This window comes from Corvus kubaryi, unplaced genomic scaffold (genome assembly GCF_017639235.1).
Source record: "Corvus kubaryi isolate FWS band 111438036 unplaced genomic scaffold, C.kubaryi_AGA036_p1.0 64839, whole genome shotgun sequence".
In the NCBI taxonomy this organism is placed as follows: Eukaryota; Metazoa; Chordata; class Aves; order Passeriformes; family Corvidae; genus Corvus; species Corvus kubaryi.
The window spans coordinates 43,951-61,313 of NW_024581547.1; the positions used below are offsets into that span (position 1 = coordinate 43,951).

The following is a 17,363-nucleotide window of genomic DNA, read 5'->3' on the forward strand; positions in this document are numbered from 1 at the left end:
ACTGCACTTTCATCCTGTCCTAGAGACACACAAAGCTGTGAGGTCCAAGACCTTTCTTTGGAATTGATGGAAGTAGTGAGACTGGAAGCCTGCACAGATACCCTGTGTGGATGAGGTCCCCATTCACACCACCCACTTCCTTAGTGCTGGATCAGTTTGAGAAGTGTTCAGTAATGATTCCTTGCAGGTGGCTTCACAAAGTGCCCCTGTACCTGCTTGCCCAGCACTGGGGGTGTGCTGGCACCCATGTGTCACCTCGTCCCTGCCTCCCCTCCGCGTGTGCTTTGGAGAACTGAGCAGAATGAGCGGCTCAGGGAAATCTGATTGACACCAGTAGTTTTAAGCTCATGGGTGTCTAGCTACTTGTTCAATTTGTTTAGTCCAGTGGTCTCTTTTATTAGGAGCCTTAGGGTTTTTCTTTTGATTTGGCAGGATGATTATAATGAGAGCTCCTTAGTGCTACTCCACCAGGGTATCTGCTCACTTGCTCTCAGCCTCTGCTGTATAGCTTGTGATTAATGTAAAACAGTCAGATGCCCTTCAGATCAGTCGAATTTGGGGATTCTATTATAAACATGAAAAGCGTGCTGACCGCACAAAGCCCTTGGTGGTACTAATTAAAGACAGCGCCATTCAGTTGGCACTTCTCATGCCGCTGCTTTTTTCCTTTTTTTCCTTTTTTCCTTTCACGGCAAATCTTTTCCATGGCAGCGGTGGCCCCGCTGCCAGCACACACCTGTGCCATGCTCCAGCCCCAGGGCAAGGCTTCCTCAGCCAGGGGGGAAGCACCTTGCTCTCCCCTCTTGCTGCCCACTTTCTGTGCCCCTCAGCTCATCCTCCATCTGGCCAGATGTGAGCAATGCGACTTTGAGTCCAATCTCTCTTCGTGTCACTGTGCAGGGACAGAGCTGCCTACACTGCCCCCAGCAGAAAGCCCTGTGGTGTCCCCTCCCCGCTGCTGCAGAGGCTCCGGGCTGCCACTGCAGATCGTTTGACAAATTTCACGGTAAGACCCCAGCTTATCATCATTATCTTTTTATTTCAGTCAGTATTCCAAGTATTCTTTGAATGTCACAAGTGAAGAGCTGGATTACGCACAAAGTGTCCAGTGTTAAATCCTATTTACATGCAAAAGTTGTGCCAGTTTACCCTGAGGTTAAATCAGTGCAAACCCCTTCTGTGAGGACTCTTCTAAACTAATGAGAATGACCTCCCGTAATTTCTTTAATTAAAGAACAACAACCACCTAAATCAAGATAAAACATGCTTCATATTAAATAAGGTTGGCCAAGCAAATGGGTCTGCATTGCTTTAAGTGCTGACTCCTCTTTTTACACTGACTGAATCCCACAAATGCTTTGGACAGAGCCAGTCTCAGCCCTGGTTTCTGACTCTGCAGCAGTGAGAGAATGTCACACCTGCCCCTCTAAAGGCAGCACAGGGTTTGCCTCTGCCTGTGAGGTGGCCGAGGTCTCTCTCCAACATACACCCTTTGTGTTAAATCCCATGCACCACTTCTGATATTCCACAAATCCATACAAACCCTCTGGATCAAGGCAAAGCATTTTTTCATGGAAGTTACTCCCTCTGCCACCACCCTGTGTTTGTCAGAAAGGAATAAAACTGCACTGTATAAAAGCAGAGAGAAAAAATCCTTTATTTCTGAAATTTTATCTTCCAGAGGCAGGTTTTACCTTGCATAAGACTCTCCATAAATCTGAGGTCTTGTAACTTTGATCTGTTCACCCCCTGCCTACAACATAGACTTCAATCCCACCTCTTGCTTAATGGACTGTAAGGAATTGAGGAACACTTGCGTAAGAAAAAACCCAGTACTGGTTCCTTATTTCTCTGCTCGTTTCTTAAATTAACAAAAAACCTTTAGGAGCCGCTTTGAGGACACTTGCAGTTGTGAAGGCAAGAGCCATCCTCCTTCCTTTCACTGCTGATTCCTGTTTAGGCAGGGATTATGTCACTGTCCACATCAGTGCTCAGGCACTGCTAGAAGGGGCTCAGAGCCCAGCAAAGCCAACCAGCAAAGTTACCCTGTCAGGGTGTGCATGAGTCTGTATCTTGCTGCAACAAGAACCATAGAAACAAAATCACTGTGATTAATCCCAGCAGAAAATGTGGGCAAAACTGGAATGTGATTTTCTTCTCAATCAATGTTATGGAGCTCCCACCGATCTTTTAATAATGTTTTGTTTATGGATGAAAAGATACTGAGGTCCCAGTATATTACAGTCTTTCCTGTTTAGACCTGTAAATGAACCCCAAAATAATTGTCATATTTTGTTGCCTGCTCCACATCCACACTCGGCTTACTTGTATATAAATTAAAGATAAACTGCATTTAATCCTGTTAAGCATTAAAACATGAGCAAACAAATTGACTTACAAAATACAGGGGGATGGCAGAAAAAGAAAATAAGCTCGGAAAATAATTGGTTCTAAGGAAGTTAATGAAAGTTTGTAGCATGCTTTTTATATGAATAGAGTTCAGAAGAGATTATTTTTTTTGAAGTGTTACTCACAAATCTCCTGTATCCACAATAGATCTTTTGTTAACTGTACCTGCACATTTATTGTGTACGACAGCCTAATAAAATGAAGTCATTTTAATAAACATTGTATCAGAATATCCTATCTTCTATGTGGCAGTGCGAATTTCCACTACTGAAGGAAACATTTAACATTCTCACCATTTTAATACTTTTAATAAATATTTGCAATTCCTGTGATGATGCATAATGGCAGAAAAATGCATTGCCTCCAAAATTTATGTGGCTGCTGGCAGGTGGCCATTTTCCAATTTTCTGTCTCACTAATATACATTTATTATGTATTTCTAAGGGCTTTTCTTTTCAGTATTTGGCTTGCCATAAAATTGCTATTTCTTTTACAAGAGAAAGTGCTCGTGACAAAGAAATCTCAATTGAACCCAAACCTGACAAATGGACATCTGCTGGCCAAGCCAGAGGAGAAAAACAGTTGCCCAGCATAGCTCTTGGTTTGATGCCTTCCCTTCAGCCACAGCCACAATATGTTTGGATCAGAAGCTCACATTCTGAACTGATAACAAGAATCAGTCCTTGCTTAGTAATATTTCCTGAAGTGCGACATTGTATTGCATCATGTTACACATGACACGACATGGAATAACATCACATTACATGATGGGTTATGACATAGGCAAGGAAGATGCAAGTTAATATCATGCATTATGTTTTATTTTGTCTAAATTGCTGGAGCAGAGCGTATGATGAGCTGTGAGTGGTCTCTTCTGTGCTGGCTTTGTGCAATTTATACAACAGCCATCGTTATAGTACCTGAGCATCCACCAGCACATAATTAAGCCTCTATTGATAGCTGAAATCCTTGAATCTCTCACTAAGCACATATCAGTTCTCTGTTTAAGTAGCAGCATTCATTTGAAGAGCAAGGGAGCAGGGACTAAGTACGAAGCCTAAACAGGCGGTAAGAAGTGGTAAAACTCCTAAGATGATGCATTTGTACTCTCTCAATGCAAGGAAGCTGATTTTGTGAAACTCTTTATGGCATTCATAGCAAAGCAGGGGATATCCTGTATCACAGAGCGTGTGCTTCTTGAGGATCCTTTCTGGTAGCAAATGATGCTCAGAGAGTGTGATTTGTTATCAGAGAGCTATTTGTGATGGCCAAGATAGAAGGGCACTGAATAAATATCTACAGCTCTCAGGAACTGAAACATGATGGTGCAGGAGATGGAAAGAAATATCTCAAACAGGCAGAGGAACACAACCTCGCTACCAAAGGTGACTGCAAATTCAGTAGCTTTTGCTTTTATTTTTTTCAAAGCTGTGAAGCAACAGGATAATCCAAATTAATAATGTACTGTATATTAAATTTTGCAGTAATATGCCTTGATTAAACTAATTCCTGGATTGATAAATGCAGTCCCCCTAGCAGAGGCTGCTGTACAAGAGGTTTAATCATTGATTTGCTGGGGAATTACGGCCAGGTTGCTTCATAGTCTGCATTTTTGGTTTTCCCTTTACTTGACCTACTTTGGCCCCAGCTCAGGAAATCATCACTGTTTGGGAAAGTGCTTACTGGACTTACTGTGAATATTTCAGAGCTTTCCTGAATCCTGGAGCTCCTGCAGCACTGGATATGGAGAAGATAAAGGCACATTTTTCACTGATGATCATGGGCTTATGGCAGGACTAAAACTACAGGTTGGAACTGACCAGGTAGAAAATTTCTGGATTTTTTTTTTTTTTTTTTTTCCAAACTGGAAATTTAATGTGTCTAATTCTTCTTTATCAAATCATCTATTTCTCTATTTTGAAACTAATTCAACTGAATTGGGTGCAAACTTTGCAAATTCTCACCAGAATTTCCCAGCTGTCCAAAAATTATGTCAACCTTGAATATCTGCCCAAAAATGTAATAATTTTTAATAAGTAATAGTATGTAACTGTTTAAGCTAGCACATATATATTTATGCATGTTTATTTTATTAATACATTAGTATACTAATATGTAATAGTATAAAATATTTATCGTAGAGTGATTTATTATAGGGATTATGCATTATAGGATATTGTATAATACAAATAGTATTATATTGAAATATATAATTAGTATTAGGGATTGAAGAGGAAAAAAAGGCATGATTTTTCTTTGCAAAGGATAATATTCAAATATTGGGGTGAACAGATGAAGGGCCCCTCTTACCCTCCTCCTGATGCTTAGATCAGTGGCAAAGTGTAGATTTTTCTATGTAACTTGTTTTTGGGTCTAATTGATTTCTTCTTCCTGAATCTGCAGCCAGTGCTGCCTTTTTAGAAGTGCTTTTCAGCCTTGCTCCCCTGCAATACTTCGTTGTGCTCAGTCCATCTCACACTAGAGACGTGTCTGAGCTTTGTTTGCATTTGTTTTATGAAGTGGAGGATATGAAGTTTTTGTGTTGCTCATGTTTGATGCGGGTTGATAAGAGCCAGATATTTGAAGAAATGGAGAAAAGCAGATTAAAGATTTCCTGTTCCCTCGTGGCCAGCTTTCTCTGAGATGAAATGGAGGATTTGTGAGTGGGCACAAGTGAGTGATACAATCATTTCTCTACGAGCAAGTTTAACTGTATCAGCGGGCTGAATCTTAGCATTTTTGATAACGATTGTCTTCCGAGAAGAATTCATGTATTTGGTACTCTGGCTGCTGATTTCATCCATGTCAGCGAGTTTAGTTTGCTAGCGAAAGATTTCTCAGAAGTAACTTTTCCTTACAAAGGGTGGCTATTAAAAGAAAAGAAATGAAACAAAACCCTACAAAAACAAGCAAAGAAAAACACCTAACAACAGGGAAAACTCTGGTACTTCATGAATCTTTTTACGCTCATACATTTTATAAGGATTTAATGTGATACCTTGTAGGAATAGACAGCAGCAGGTGACTGCGATAACTTTGAAGAACAGCTTTTTTTCTGTCACTTCTTTTCCAGCGTGGCCCAACAGCATTCTTAACAGAAACCACTTGCACAGCATCCCATTTCTCTCAGGAAAATCAGTATGGATTGGTAATAATGCAGAGCAACATACAATTAAAAATTAATAGCAAAATGATTACATTATTCTCTTCTAGCAGAAAAATCCCTCCACCCTACAACAAAGGCCTTTAAAGTACTTTGGCTGTTTTCCAGAAGAGCTGATTAATACTGCACCTAGCACTGCTGCTGGGATGCTCTGCCAGGCAGGAATTGCTGAGTGTCCGTCGAGGAACTGGGCAGGCGGCAGGGAAGGCTCTGCTCCATCTCCCTGTGCCCTCAGAGTGCTGGTGGTACCCACCAGGGAAACCTGCTCAGCTGGCAGCAGCACGGCAGGGCAGTCCTTTGGATTATTCCAATAATCTGTGACATTCCAAACTGAGAGACAATGTGTGGGGAAGCTGGGAGAGAGAGGAATTGCTTTGCAGTGTTACACAGATTATTCTGATCACAAAACTATCCTGCATTAGGGCTTTTAGCCTGAAATAATTGACCTTGACATTGCTCTCAGCGGAGGGCACAGAACTCTTGGTGCAGTGACTTACCTTGAAGAACAGTGTGCAACTGCACAGAATATTTACTTACTACCTTCTTTCTTCTTTAAATTCTTGAAAACTGTGCGCTGCAAGGACAAGTAGGCAGAAGTGCAGTGAGGGATGGAAGGTATTTTATGTGGATGAACACATGAAGAGGTGATTATGTATTGCTAAAAGTCTAATCCCTGGATAAACTACAGTTTGCTATTAATTCTTTGGACTTGCTTAGCTGCTACTTAACATTTTCATGACTTAACAATTATATTCTTGAGCTAAGAGTAACTTTTCAACAAAATGTGTAGGGATTAGAAACATTGATAATTATATTAATTAATATTAATGGCAGTGACAATATTTGTAGTCATATGACAAACATAAGGAAAGCAGGGCTTTAATTTTATCAATTAATTCTGTTTCTAATTGCTTTCACTATTCAATTGTCAGAACGTGTTCTCCTTGCAACAAGGAATGCGTTAAGCAGAAAAAGCACAGACCAGAATTAAGGGGAAAGAGGGCTGTGTTTGTATATGGTGCCGTCTGTTCTCCAGAAACATATTGAGCCTTCTCTGCGGGCTTTGGATTTCTCTCTATTTATTGTAAGTGCCAATCATCTGGAGTAATGGGTTCAGTCTCATTGAGCTGGGTTAGTAGGCAGAGAGGAGCAGGAAATGCCACTGATTGAAGAGCTCTCCAAATTATCAGTTATCCTTCTTCCCACACCTTCCATAGGTGCTGGATGAGCTTGGGACAGCAAGGCAAGCAGGTCTCAGAAAAGAGAGCTCAGTGTGTGTATCTACACAGACTCCTCGGATTTAATACCTTTGATTGGCTCCAAGTTGTCTCTGGAGGAAGGCAGGGAGCTGCAGTCCATTGGCCTTAATCCTTCCCTGTGCTCCCGTATCTTTATACTGCTCCACCAGCTCCACGCCGCCGTAAAACCAACACAATCCACCCTCCGAGCTCCCTGGTGCGAGGGAAATCCCTCACCAGACCCCTTGCTGAGTGCCGCAGCTGCCACAGAGGCTTCCTGGCACCGGGAGGAGGGCAAACCCCTCCCTGCAGATGTGTCCAGAGCCCTGAGATGCTGCTCCTGCTGGGTGTCCCCACAGGCTGGGGGTGTGCAAACCCCGGCCGCAGGGGTGGAGTCCTGAGAGTCCCCATGTCCTGAGACCGCTCTTAATGCGGTGAAGTTTCCCCCCGCACAGAGCCCTCACCACCACAGCCATCCAAGAGGCCAATAAAACAAACAGTGACGATCTCCGGGGGCAGCTGCAATAAACAACGCTGCCAGCTAAGAATGGTGCCTTTGATGGCTCTGCAGGCGAGAGCTCAGCCATCTCTTAGCTGCTGAACCCCAGCTTGCTGCCCTCGCAGGCTGTTCCTGCAATGCTTCAGGAGGCTGCTCTTCCTCTCAGCTCATCCCTCCTTTGGTCCTCCTCAGGATTACATCCCTTCCAAGGCTGGGAGGATCTCACCAAGCCCTGTACAGGTGAAGGAAGCTGTCACCCAGCACATGCTGCTTCAGTGGCCTCTGGCTTCTCCCAGATTGCGTGGGAGAAGTTGCTGCTGCCTGCTCAGCTGTGCAGATGTTGGGCTCTACTGGCCTGGGGAGTTCCTCACTGACACCCCAGTGAATCTGGGGGACTTGCTGATGAGGATTGAGGGAATACCTCCAATTCTCTTGCTTCTTGTGGGTTGGAGATCCTGCCCATCCCATTTCCCTCCTTGTGGACAGAAAATGCTGATCCCCAGCATATCTGCATCTATGCCTATTTTTAGGATAAAATCAGGAAGCACAGCTCCATCTTGTTGTGCAAGCCACATCATTGTTAGAAGGCATTGTCAGGGCAGATTCACATCTTCTGTGCTGGTATAGACGTTCCTTCTTCCCTATATCCTCTTCAGGGGATAGAGCTCAGAACTGGCCCTTTTGTGTTTGTTTCCACTACTCTGGGATAGAGGTGGGAGCCTTTGCTTATCCCATCAGGAAGCACAGGTTTAACGTATCGAACACACCAGCATTGCTTAATGAGTGCTCAGTGAATATTAATAAAAGTTTGGACGTGACTCAGTGGCTGAGAAGTTTGAAAGCTTTGGTTCAAGATTTACAGGAGGCTGTGAGAAAATATGGTATCCAGCAGCTAGCATATAGTGTGGATATTTCACTATCCAGGGATCTCTAATTACTAATAACGTACAGGAACAGTATGATATGTCCTTACAATTGCAGAATCCTTTTCAAAGATAATCTTTAATAGTTTATTTGACAACCTGTAAAATTACAGAAAATTATTAGTCTTGGGAATTACAAAAATCCCCCTAGTACAGTCAAACAATAAAATTATAATTACCTGTGGGTAATTGAAATTTAACTCTTTTTTTATTGTATATTACACATCAATAGCAACATAAGTTCAAGAGTGTCCCCCTCCCCTCCCTTTTCTTTTCCCTACAGAAGTGGGGAAAATGGACAACCCTGCTGGTATCTTGTGAGCCCTTGTCACAGAACAGAGCTTGAACAATTTCGATTAAAGCAGTATGTTCGAGACTGTCATTAGACCTGCATTAAATTACATATCTGGAATGTTAAAAATAAAGAGTACTGAAGCTTATTCATAGCTGCTTGTGGTAAACTATGTAGCCAAGGTTTCTATTATCTTTGAAGTTCTTATTTTTCTCTTTTCTAAAACTTATTGTTTCATCAAACAAATACCTAGCACATTTAAGAACAGTGTGAGCACACGAGCAGAATTGCTTGAGCTGGATAAAGCATTAGCGTGTTTCCATTCTGTGCTCAGTAGTATTGTTTAGTACTAACAATGGTAATTTATCAATTATACAGGAGGGAGCAAAGCTCTTCACTTCTCACAGCTCCAGAAGTACCTGGTACAAGCCCCAAAGCTGGAGACCCTCCCAGACCTCGGGAGGCACCATTTACCATGAGCATTTGCAGGGCCAGGACTTGCCTTGTCCCCTTGCAGTGACCCCATGGAGGCTGCTCAATACTCAGCTCCAAGACTTCCATGGCCTTTTTCCTAAACCAGGAAAATTACAAATTGTTTTTTTTTTTTCTTTCTGACCCAGGGACCTTGATAATGAGACATCGCAGCCTGTTCTTGTCTGGTTGGTGAGACCGTCCAGTCCCTCATCATGTTATTTGTGGTGGCTTTAGAGACTTTCAGACCAATCTGAAGGACAGACCCCAAGCTTTTGGATGCTGCTCAGCCAGGACAAACCCCAAAACACGGTATGTTTGACAATTAATAGTCTATACAGCAGCTTTGTTATTCACTACTGAGATGCACAAAATCCTCTGTAGAAGGATCAGACTGGCTACTCGTATTTGATTCTGTAAAGTGCTTTGTGATCATTATGTGAATATAACAGCACAAGTAAAAATATCTCTGTTTATTGAGAGTTTCAATTAAAGTGTTTAATACACAGATTTTATTGTGAGAGAGGCATCACAAAGACAGAGTACAACATAATGGCAAGCCAGGTATTGTTATGATTATCATTACTATTATTTATATATGATCACTGAAGTATTAACTGAAAACTGGGAAATGGAGTTCCTGAGCCCCAAAGAGCTCATAGTAACAGCTGTTTTTGGAGGATGCAACAATAGCAGACCAGCTCTGCTTCATGGAACAATTAATGGTGCATACAACCCAGTCTGGAAATTCATGATCCCGAATGGGTTTTCCCATTTTCAAAGATCAAAGAAGGTAAAAAACCAGTTGGATCCTGCCTTTTTTATTCTGGTTCCTCTTACTCTTCCCACTGCCTCTTTTCTCTGCCTGTTGGTGTGAAGGGCACCCTTGCACTTTAAGAACTGTGCTGTGTCAGTTTATCCAGCAAAGCAGCTGGAAACTCTTCGCCAAAGTGGAGTTGAACATCTTTGCAAGGGGTGCTGCTTCAAGGGAGTATAGATACTCTGCTTTCCTCACTTGTCCTTCCCATCGGAGATCTTCAAGTGTCTGGGCCTCCTAAAAGCTAAAGTGGAGCTTTCAACTGAGATTTAAACCAAGTGTAAATCTTTCAAGAGCAGAAAGCCCAAGAGGGGCTGTATCATCAGAGCAGTTAATGGTGTGAGCTGAGCAGAGAGAGGCAGAGCTGGGCCAAACCCGTGGTCCTTCCACCAAACACCTCGTGTAACACACCAAGGAGAGGGAGCTGGGAGAGCTCTGTTTGGCTTTGGCTCTTCCCTAACCCCAACCCTTGACCAACATCTGAAGACTACAGGAAAGTTTTTATCCATCCTTATCTCAACCCTCATTCCCTGGCAGATTCTAGTTGCTGAGCTGAATCACCCTAAAAGAAGCAGCTGGGGAGCTGTTGTCCATGAGGATTTATATGGATGGGATGGTTGGAAGTTAAATCTTCCAACCACTACAATGCACCGTAGTGTAAGACAAAGAGCAGGAGATAAATTTTCCTGCCTTTGAAATTCCTGCTCATTCCTTACCTCTGAGCTAAGTTTTACCATTTTGACTCCAGTGAGAAGAGCTATTCCAACATGAGCCTATTCCTCTGCCCTGCAATGCAGGGATGAAGCTAAGGATGAGCAGTTGGAGCACTATCAGGATTACACCCAGGTCAGATTTTTCATTCTGCTAAAAGTTGCTTTTTTGACATGGGAATCAGGAAGATGCATTGATGCAACATGTTGAAAAGGACCAGAAGGTTGTTATTTGCTCCCACCAATACAGAGACACACAACCCTTCTGTAAAGGGAAAACAGTTTCCAGTGAGAACACAAACTTTGAGTGCAGCATACTGGGAGGGCCCAAAAGAGGCTTTGGGGAGCACCTCAGGGAGAGGGGGCTTCCCACGGGCTTTTCTGCTCCCATCTGTAGGGTGAGCTCACAAATGTTTGGGTAGAGAAGGCTGCAAGCTTCCAAATTAAAAAAGGAAAAAAAACAAAACCAAAGGGATTGGCTATTTTTCTTCCTCATGGATTAATAAAAGAGTTAATAAAATAATAAAATAAATCCTCATGGATTTAATAAAAGAGTTAATCCCAGCCTGCTCTGCAAAAGTGAACAGCTCACATTTGTGAGACTTCAAAAGGCTTTGGAGTGTCTGTGCATGGATGTTGTTATTTCCTGTCAGGGCTATCCCAAGAAGATGGGGGCTGGGAGCTGATTTTTGGAAAATGACTTTGGCCTTTGACTAAATCAGCTGGAGTGAAAATAAAAAGTTAGTATAAAATGGGTTTGAGAGTAAACTCCAATTCAGTAAAATTCTGGGTATTTTTTTTTTCCTGTGAGAACCTAAAATTAAAGCTTAATACAGAGCAGTGGTGGCTGACCAGAGCATTTCAACCAGATGGCCCAGAGAATCTGGTTGGGTTTTTTCAAAAAAAACCACCAGAAAATCATGACATGACTTTAACTTCTAAATATGTTATTGGTTTCAAGGAAAAAAAAGAAAAGTCAATTTAGGAAACATTCAGCAATTTAAAACAAAAAAAAAAAAAGGGAAGTTTAGTAGGGAGAAAAATATTATCATTTTACTAAATGGTTTGGTGGAAACATAGAAGACCTGGAGAGCATTCTGCCTGACAGTCAATCTTGTATTCAGACAAGGGAAATGTGGCCCAAGCTCTCCTGCTGAGTCTTTAGTCAGCAGACAAACACGTTACCAGGGGTGCTGCTGCCCTTTTTTAGAAGTGCAGTTTTTGGAGCGTGCCGTTTTCAGGGATTTGCTCCGCCCGCTCCATGGTGCTGCTGGGATGGCAGCAGGCCAGGACAAAGCCATGGCAGAGTGCTTAGTTCAGAACAGGCTCTTCTCATTGTGGTGGTGTCCTCACTGGTGCTGTTGGTGCAGGACACACCTGAGCTACGGCCCTGTGGCTGTGCAGGAGGGCTGGGAGTCTCCTGGTCCCTGTCCCCAGGCAGCTCCGCCTCGTGCCCAGCTGATACAGCACCAGGCAGTGATTTACCAGGAGAGCTGCACCTCCATTTGCCTCCAAGCATTGAGGGAATTATTATGGCACAGCAGAGAAAATTACCTCAGGCCTTGTTAGGCTTTTCTGGAGAAATGAATTCCATAGTCTGGGTTCCTTATATCCTTCCCTGGCTTGGTGTCCCCCTGCACAGCTGAGGGTCCGTGCTCAGACACAGAGTAAATGTTACAGTTGATATCCCTCGGCAGAGAAACTGCACTGCAGTTTCTTTTTTTCTACTTTTCTTCCTCTTGCACAAGGCCCCTGTGCTACCAGCTAACCATTTCCTGTAAGAAAATGGCATTGTGTTAAAGTTATATAGTGTATCATATTAAATTTTATAACACTGCTTTGTGTTTTGAAAAGACTTTGGGGGGAAACAGCATCAATCAGGGAACCACATTTGATAGACTTGGAAGGAGCCTCCTGGGTCATTTTGTCCAAGACCTCTATGAAGCAGGAAAGCTTCTGCAAAATACCTTTCCCATAAATGTATCTAACCTTTCCTTAAAGACACTGAGTGATTGTGCCATAAATACCTCATGCAGCTAAACCAGTCTGATTGACCTTACGATCAGAAAGTGTCTCCTAATACTGTATATAAGGTACAATTTTCCATTCTTCCAGCTGCAGCTAAGCAAGAAAAAAGGGCAAATACACAGTAATGGGCAACAATACAGACTGTGCAAACAGTTTCACTTTCACTTTACTGCCATCACCTACCATAAATCTGGATGTACCATTGATACTTGGTTTCCCAGTGCAGTGTCTGTGATCCTTGTAGTATCCATCTCACTTTAACTTTTGGAGAGCCACCATTACAGAGTGTGGAAGTAAGGAAGACAGACGAGCAGCATTTTCTGATTCATGAAGCCATTTGAAACCCAATGCTGTGTAGTTAAAGTATTTATTTCTATTCTCTATTTATTAGAATTTGTGAGGTGTTTCTTGTCAGGAACATGGGAGTAGGGGAAGCACAGGGCTTTCTATGGCTCTGGCAGAGTGTCAAAGAATCATTTTCATTCTCCCCCAACAACTGTGTACATGGAAAAATAAATACCTAGTAGTTTGGCTGTTTGTTGTTGCAATAGCAGTGCCTTGTGTGCTGCTCAGCCTTCTTTTTCTCAGTGAATATTAGAAGTGTCATTTTGGGAAGATGTGTTATTAAATCACAGACACACTCATTGCTGAGAGTTTCCTGAGATGCACATAAACTGTCTTTGGTTTGGGTTTTTTTGTCTTTTTTGTTTGTTTGGGTTTTTTTTTTTTTTTGCAAGCACTGAAAGATGATGACAGAGTTGAAGGCCAGTTGTTCAACCACCTCTTTTCATCAGGCGTTCCACAGCTGTACTTCTCCCACATGCAGGACTGGTGCAAAATGGGCCAGGAAAACAAGGCCTAGGAGCAAAAGACACACAAAAGATAAGATAATTTAGAAGGAATATGGTGATGCTGGTTTGAAGCCATGTCAGTGGCTCTGTATGTCCCTGCCCACACTTTTTTGCTGTGTCTCCTTCATGCCTTGTGCCTTTGAGCCAGTTCAGACTGACACTCGCCTGTGCTTCTCAGCTCAGTGCTCATCGTTTCATCCAGGCCTTAAATAAGCCCTGAAAAATACAGATTTTTTTTTTTTAAGGCCTTTTCTATAGAATTAACTAAATGCCATCCTTTCTCTGATGTGCAGAGTTGTAAAATATTTGTCTAGTATTTAGTCACATAGAAACATGTGAAATTACACTAGAAATGCTCCTCACCCAGCTGTTAAGGGCAGAGGCTGCTGAGATTGTGACCGTTCAACCCGATAATATAAAACTGCAAAATACCAATGCCAAGAAAAATACAAATACTGTCAGACCTTTTGTTTATTGTTTCTGTTTTCTTCAGACACTTCCTCCCATAGCATCACCAAATCAGGCTTCCCTCATCACAACAGAGTTGAGACAGTCCCAGCTCACCCCTCACTCCTCTCCTGTCTGAAGCTCCAGCTGGAAGAGCAGCCCTTCCCTGCTTGGGTGAGTTGAACCCCCACAGCATTTGCTTCCATGGGATCCCAGTACTCAAACGCACATGACAAAATCAGATCCTCCTGCTTCCTGCTGACGTCGTATTCCCCATTTTCCTCTTGGTGCTCTCCATTCCCTACATTGTAAATACTTGCTGGGAGGGAAGAGAAGCATATTTTATTCTTTTATGTTGGAAAGGAAATGAGGGCAAAGAGGGCTGATTCTGTTCTTTTATTGCTGCTGTTGTTATTATTGAGAGAGGGTTTATTTGGGGTTTTTTTTTTTTCAGTACAGACAAGTTCTAACCTGTACCTGTGTTCTTAGGTACTCCTGAAAATAAAAAGTACATTTACATCACATATGCTTAAAACAAAAAGAAATTATATATCATAGAGATTTTCTGATCCTGTTCAGTGCACAAATGCCAATCAGAAGTAAATGTGGGGCTCTATCTTGCAATCCATTTTGATATTTACAACAGAACATGGCATATCATTTAATTTAAATTTGCAGCATGCTCAGTGTAATTAATGCTGTGCAGTGCCTAGAAAATCCTGATTTCTTAATGTGATACAATGCCTGCATGCTGAGAGCTTTTTTTTTTAAACTACTGTATCATTTTGGAGCATTAATGGGGAGGCACTGCCATTAAACAGGAAAAAAAAGAGCTAAGGCCACTTGGTCTTTATGAAACTTCCATGCAGCTCCCCAAAATATGATGCAAAGTACAGGTTTGTTTTAAAAGAGGGGGAGAGTCAGAGATTTAATTTTCCCTTGACACAGCATGATGCCTGAATAGCCAGACAGCTATTCCTAAATTATGTGCATTTCATTCCTAGGAGCTGTGAGCATTTTGAATGGGCTGTTGTTAAATACAGTACACAAGCATAAATACTCCAGGGAACAGCTAGCTGAAATTTTGGCATGAGCAGAAATCTGATGTAGTATCTGAGCATGTAATAATAATGCATATTGATTTGTTGGGAGTGCTAGGAGAGGTTTTGGTGTTCTGGGCTGAGAACTGTTAAACTTGGGAACATCTTCTGTGCTGATATACGCTGCGGTATTTCTGTGCTAGGATCTTGGCAGGGTCAGAGGTTCACATGAAGCTTCAGACCTGGAGGCTGGCAGGGATCTCGGTTTTGGAACCAAACCAAAAAAAATGAGTGCATGATAAAGGTATTTATATGTTATACATAAAAGAAGCATGGGGAAATGGGAACCAGAATGGCGATGTGTATGGCAAGAAGGATTGTGACCAAATGCCCTTCAAGGTCAGGAGCTTTACTGCCATGGCTTTCCTGAGCTTGGGTGGGAGTTTACCCTGGTTTATGGGGCAGCTCTGTGTTTGATTGGTGCAAAAAGAAGAGAAAAGGGGAAAAAAAACCCCCAAACAACATCCCCCTATCATTTTGCAAGGTATCGGTTTCTACTAGATGGTGCTTTTTTATAGACCTGTTGATAGCAAAACAAATTCTTCAAGCCCTCTAAATAAATCTGTTCCTAAACATAATGATTCAACTTTTCTATTCTCATCTGACACCTAACAATTCCACCTTAAGAGTAATTGGTCCTGCCTTTGAACCTCTGCAAGCACTGTGGGAGGAGGGTGGGCACTTTATTGATTTGGATTGATTTTTGTAGGAAGCACATGAGACAGACTCAGTATCCGGTGTCGCACCCGGGATACATCACACTCCTCAAGAACATCTGCAGGCCATGAGGAGGGTTCAAGAGGATGTGGAGGAGCCCCTCAAACACCACCACCCTGCCCAGTGGGACCTCTCTGCGTGATCACCTCGGAGAGAGGCACCAGCCATGATCACATTCATCGGCCAGGTGGGAATTTCAGGGGGTGATGCCATGGCTCTTGTGTTGGAAGCCATCCTGAGCCATGTGCTGTCTCCACACCAAAGGGTTATCCCAGTGCAGGTTGGCCAAGGTGTTGGTCTCTTCATACTGTGGTGTCAGGCCCCAAGGAAGGGCTGTTGGGATGAGGGGTTGGACACTTCCACGCCTGTAACTGTGTTTTTCAGTGCTCTGGTAATTCAGAGTTACAAGACAGGGCAGTGAAAGGGTTTGCGAACCAGCTGCTTGGTTTGTGACAAAAAAAGTGTCATTGATATTAATAGCTCTGAGCTCCAGTACAGACCTAAAAAAACCCAGGGAAATGGCAGAACAAAAGGAGACAGAAACAAGATGGCACTGAGGGTCTCCTCACCAGGGATGTTGATTAAGACTTGAGGCGGAGGCTGTCCCACCCGTGTGCGGGTTTGGCTGGGGAAATCTCCCTCCTCCTGCTGTCTCGCCTCCCTCATCCATAATGAGGGCAGGAATAACTTTGCAGCACACTTTGCATTGGCATTGCATGCTAACTTCATTACTGTTTGCAACAGCCTGTGCAATCCTCAGAGGAAAGGAATAATAACAAAGAAAAAAATTATAATTACCAAGCACGCAGTTTTCATCTATAATCTTCATTTCAGGATTCACTATTCCTGATGTCAATATTTTATAATGGAAGAATGAGATATGCTAAGTTTCTGTTTGATGGAAGTAAATTCAGATTTAATATTGCCGAGGAACTGAATTTTTAATAGAGCAGAGCAGTTTGCAGCCATTGCAGCCCCTGTTTGCGGCTCCTGCCGCTCCTTTGTACCGGCTCAGCGACGTTCCCATGACCAGGCAGAAAAATGGAAAGAAGCTGCTCTGAATTTTCAGTGGGGTGACAGTACTTTGTCATTTAGCTCTGTCACGATAATTGGGAGTGTCACACAATGAAGCAACATGACACACCCCCGGTAAATGAAGAGTTTTCAAAGTGATGTACAGCCCTTGTCAACTGCCAAAGCTTTTGTTTGCTCACGGAGCCAGGCGGCATTTCCAGGAGGAAAACCGCGCTGGAGAGGCACACTTGGAAAGTTTGTTGTGAATTGATTTCCTCTGTGTTTCTGTAAAACTGAGTAGATCCTACGAACAGGAGAATACCCCCTTTTATCACACACTCCCAGCTTCCAACCTGCTGAGGACTTTCCACAAACTCTTTAGGAATTTACCTCTTTTTGTTAAATTGGGTTGGATCTCATTAATAAAAGAATGGTATAATGGAAAAGAGTTTCTAAAATTATACTGTAACCTAGAATTGTAGGATTCAGCTTTCTCTGCCTGAAGAAAAAAATTCTGAAGCATTAAACTTACTTTATCAAGCATTGCACCTGACATGCTCTCATAAATTTTACGTACATTTTAACTTATTTTAATATTATGCAGGCTTGGTTTAAAATATTCCCATGAAGTACCTAAAATGAAGCTGCTCAGCCATAAATTAGAGCTAAAAAAATACTTGTGTT

General features: G+C 42.5%; 1 long non-coding RNA gene across 2 annotated transcripts in view; it reads left to right on the plus strand.

Annotated features, from left to right (window-relative positions):
- The window catches only part of LOC121672672, a 39,288-nt gene extending 24,960 nt beyond the window's left edge, over positions 1-14,328 (plus strand). The window contains exons 4-5 of one of the 2 annotated variants that reach the window (XR_006018925.1): positions 9,145-9,307; positions 13,895-14,328. This is a non-coding gene — a long non-coding RNA (uncharacterized LOC121672672). Of the gene's footprint in view, positions 1-9,022; positions 9,308-13,894 lie in introns of those variants that run through there. The other variant, XR_006018924.1, reaches the window with a different exon arrangement.
- The last annotated feature ends 3,035 nt before the right edge of the window (positions 14,329-17,363 follow it).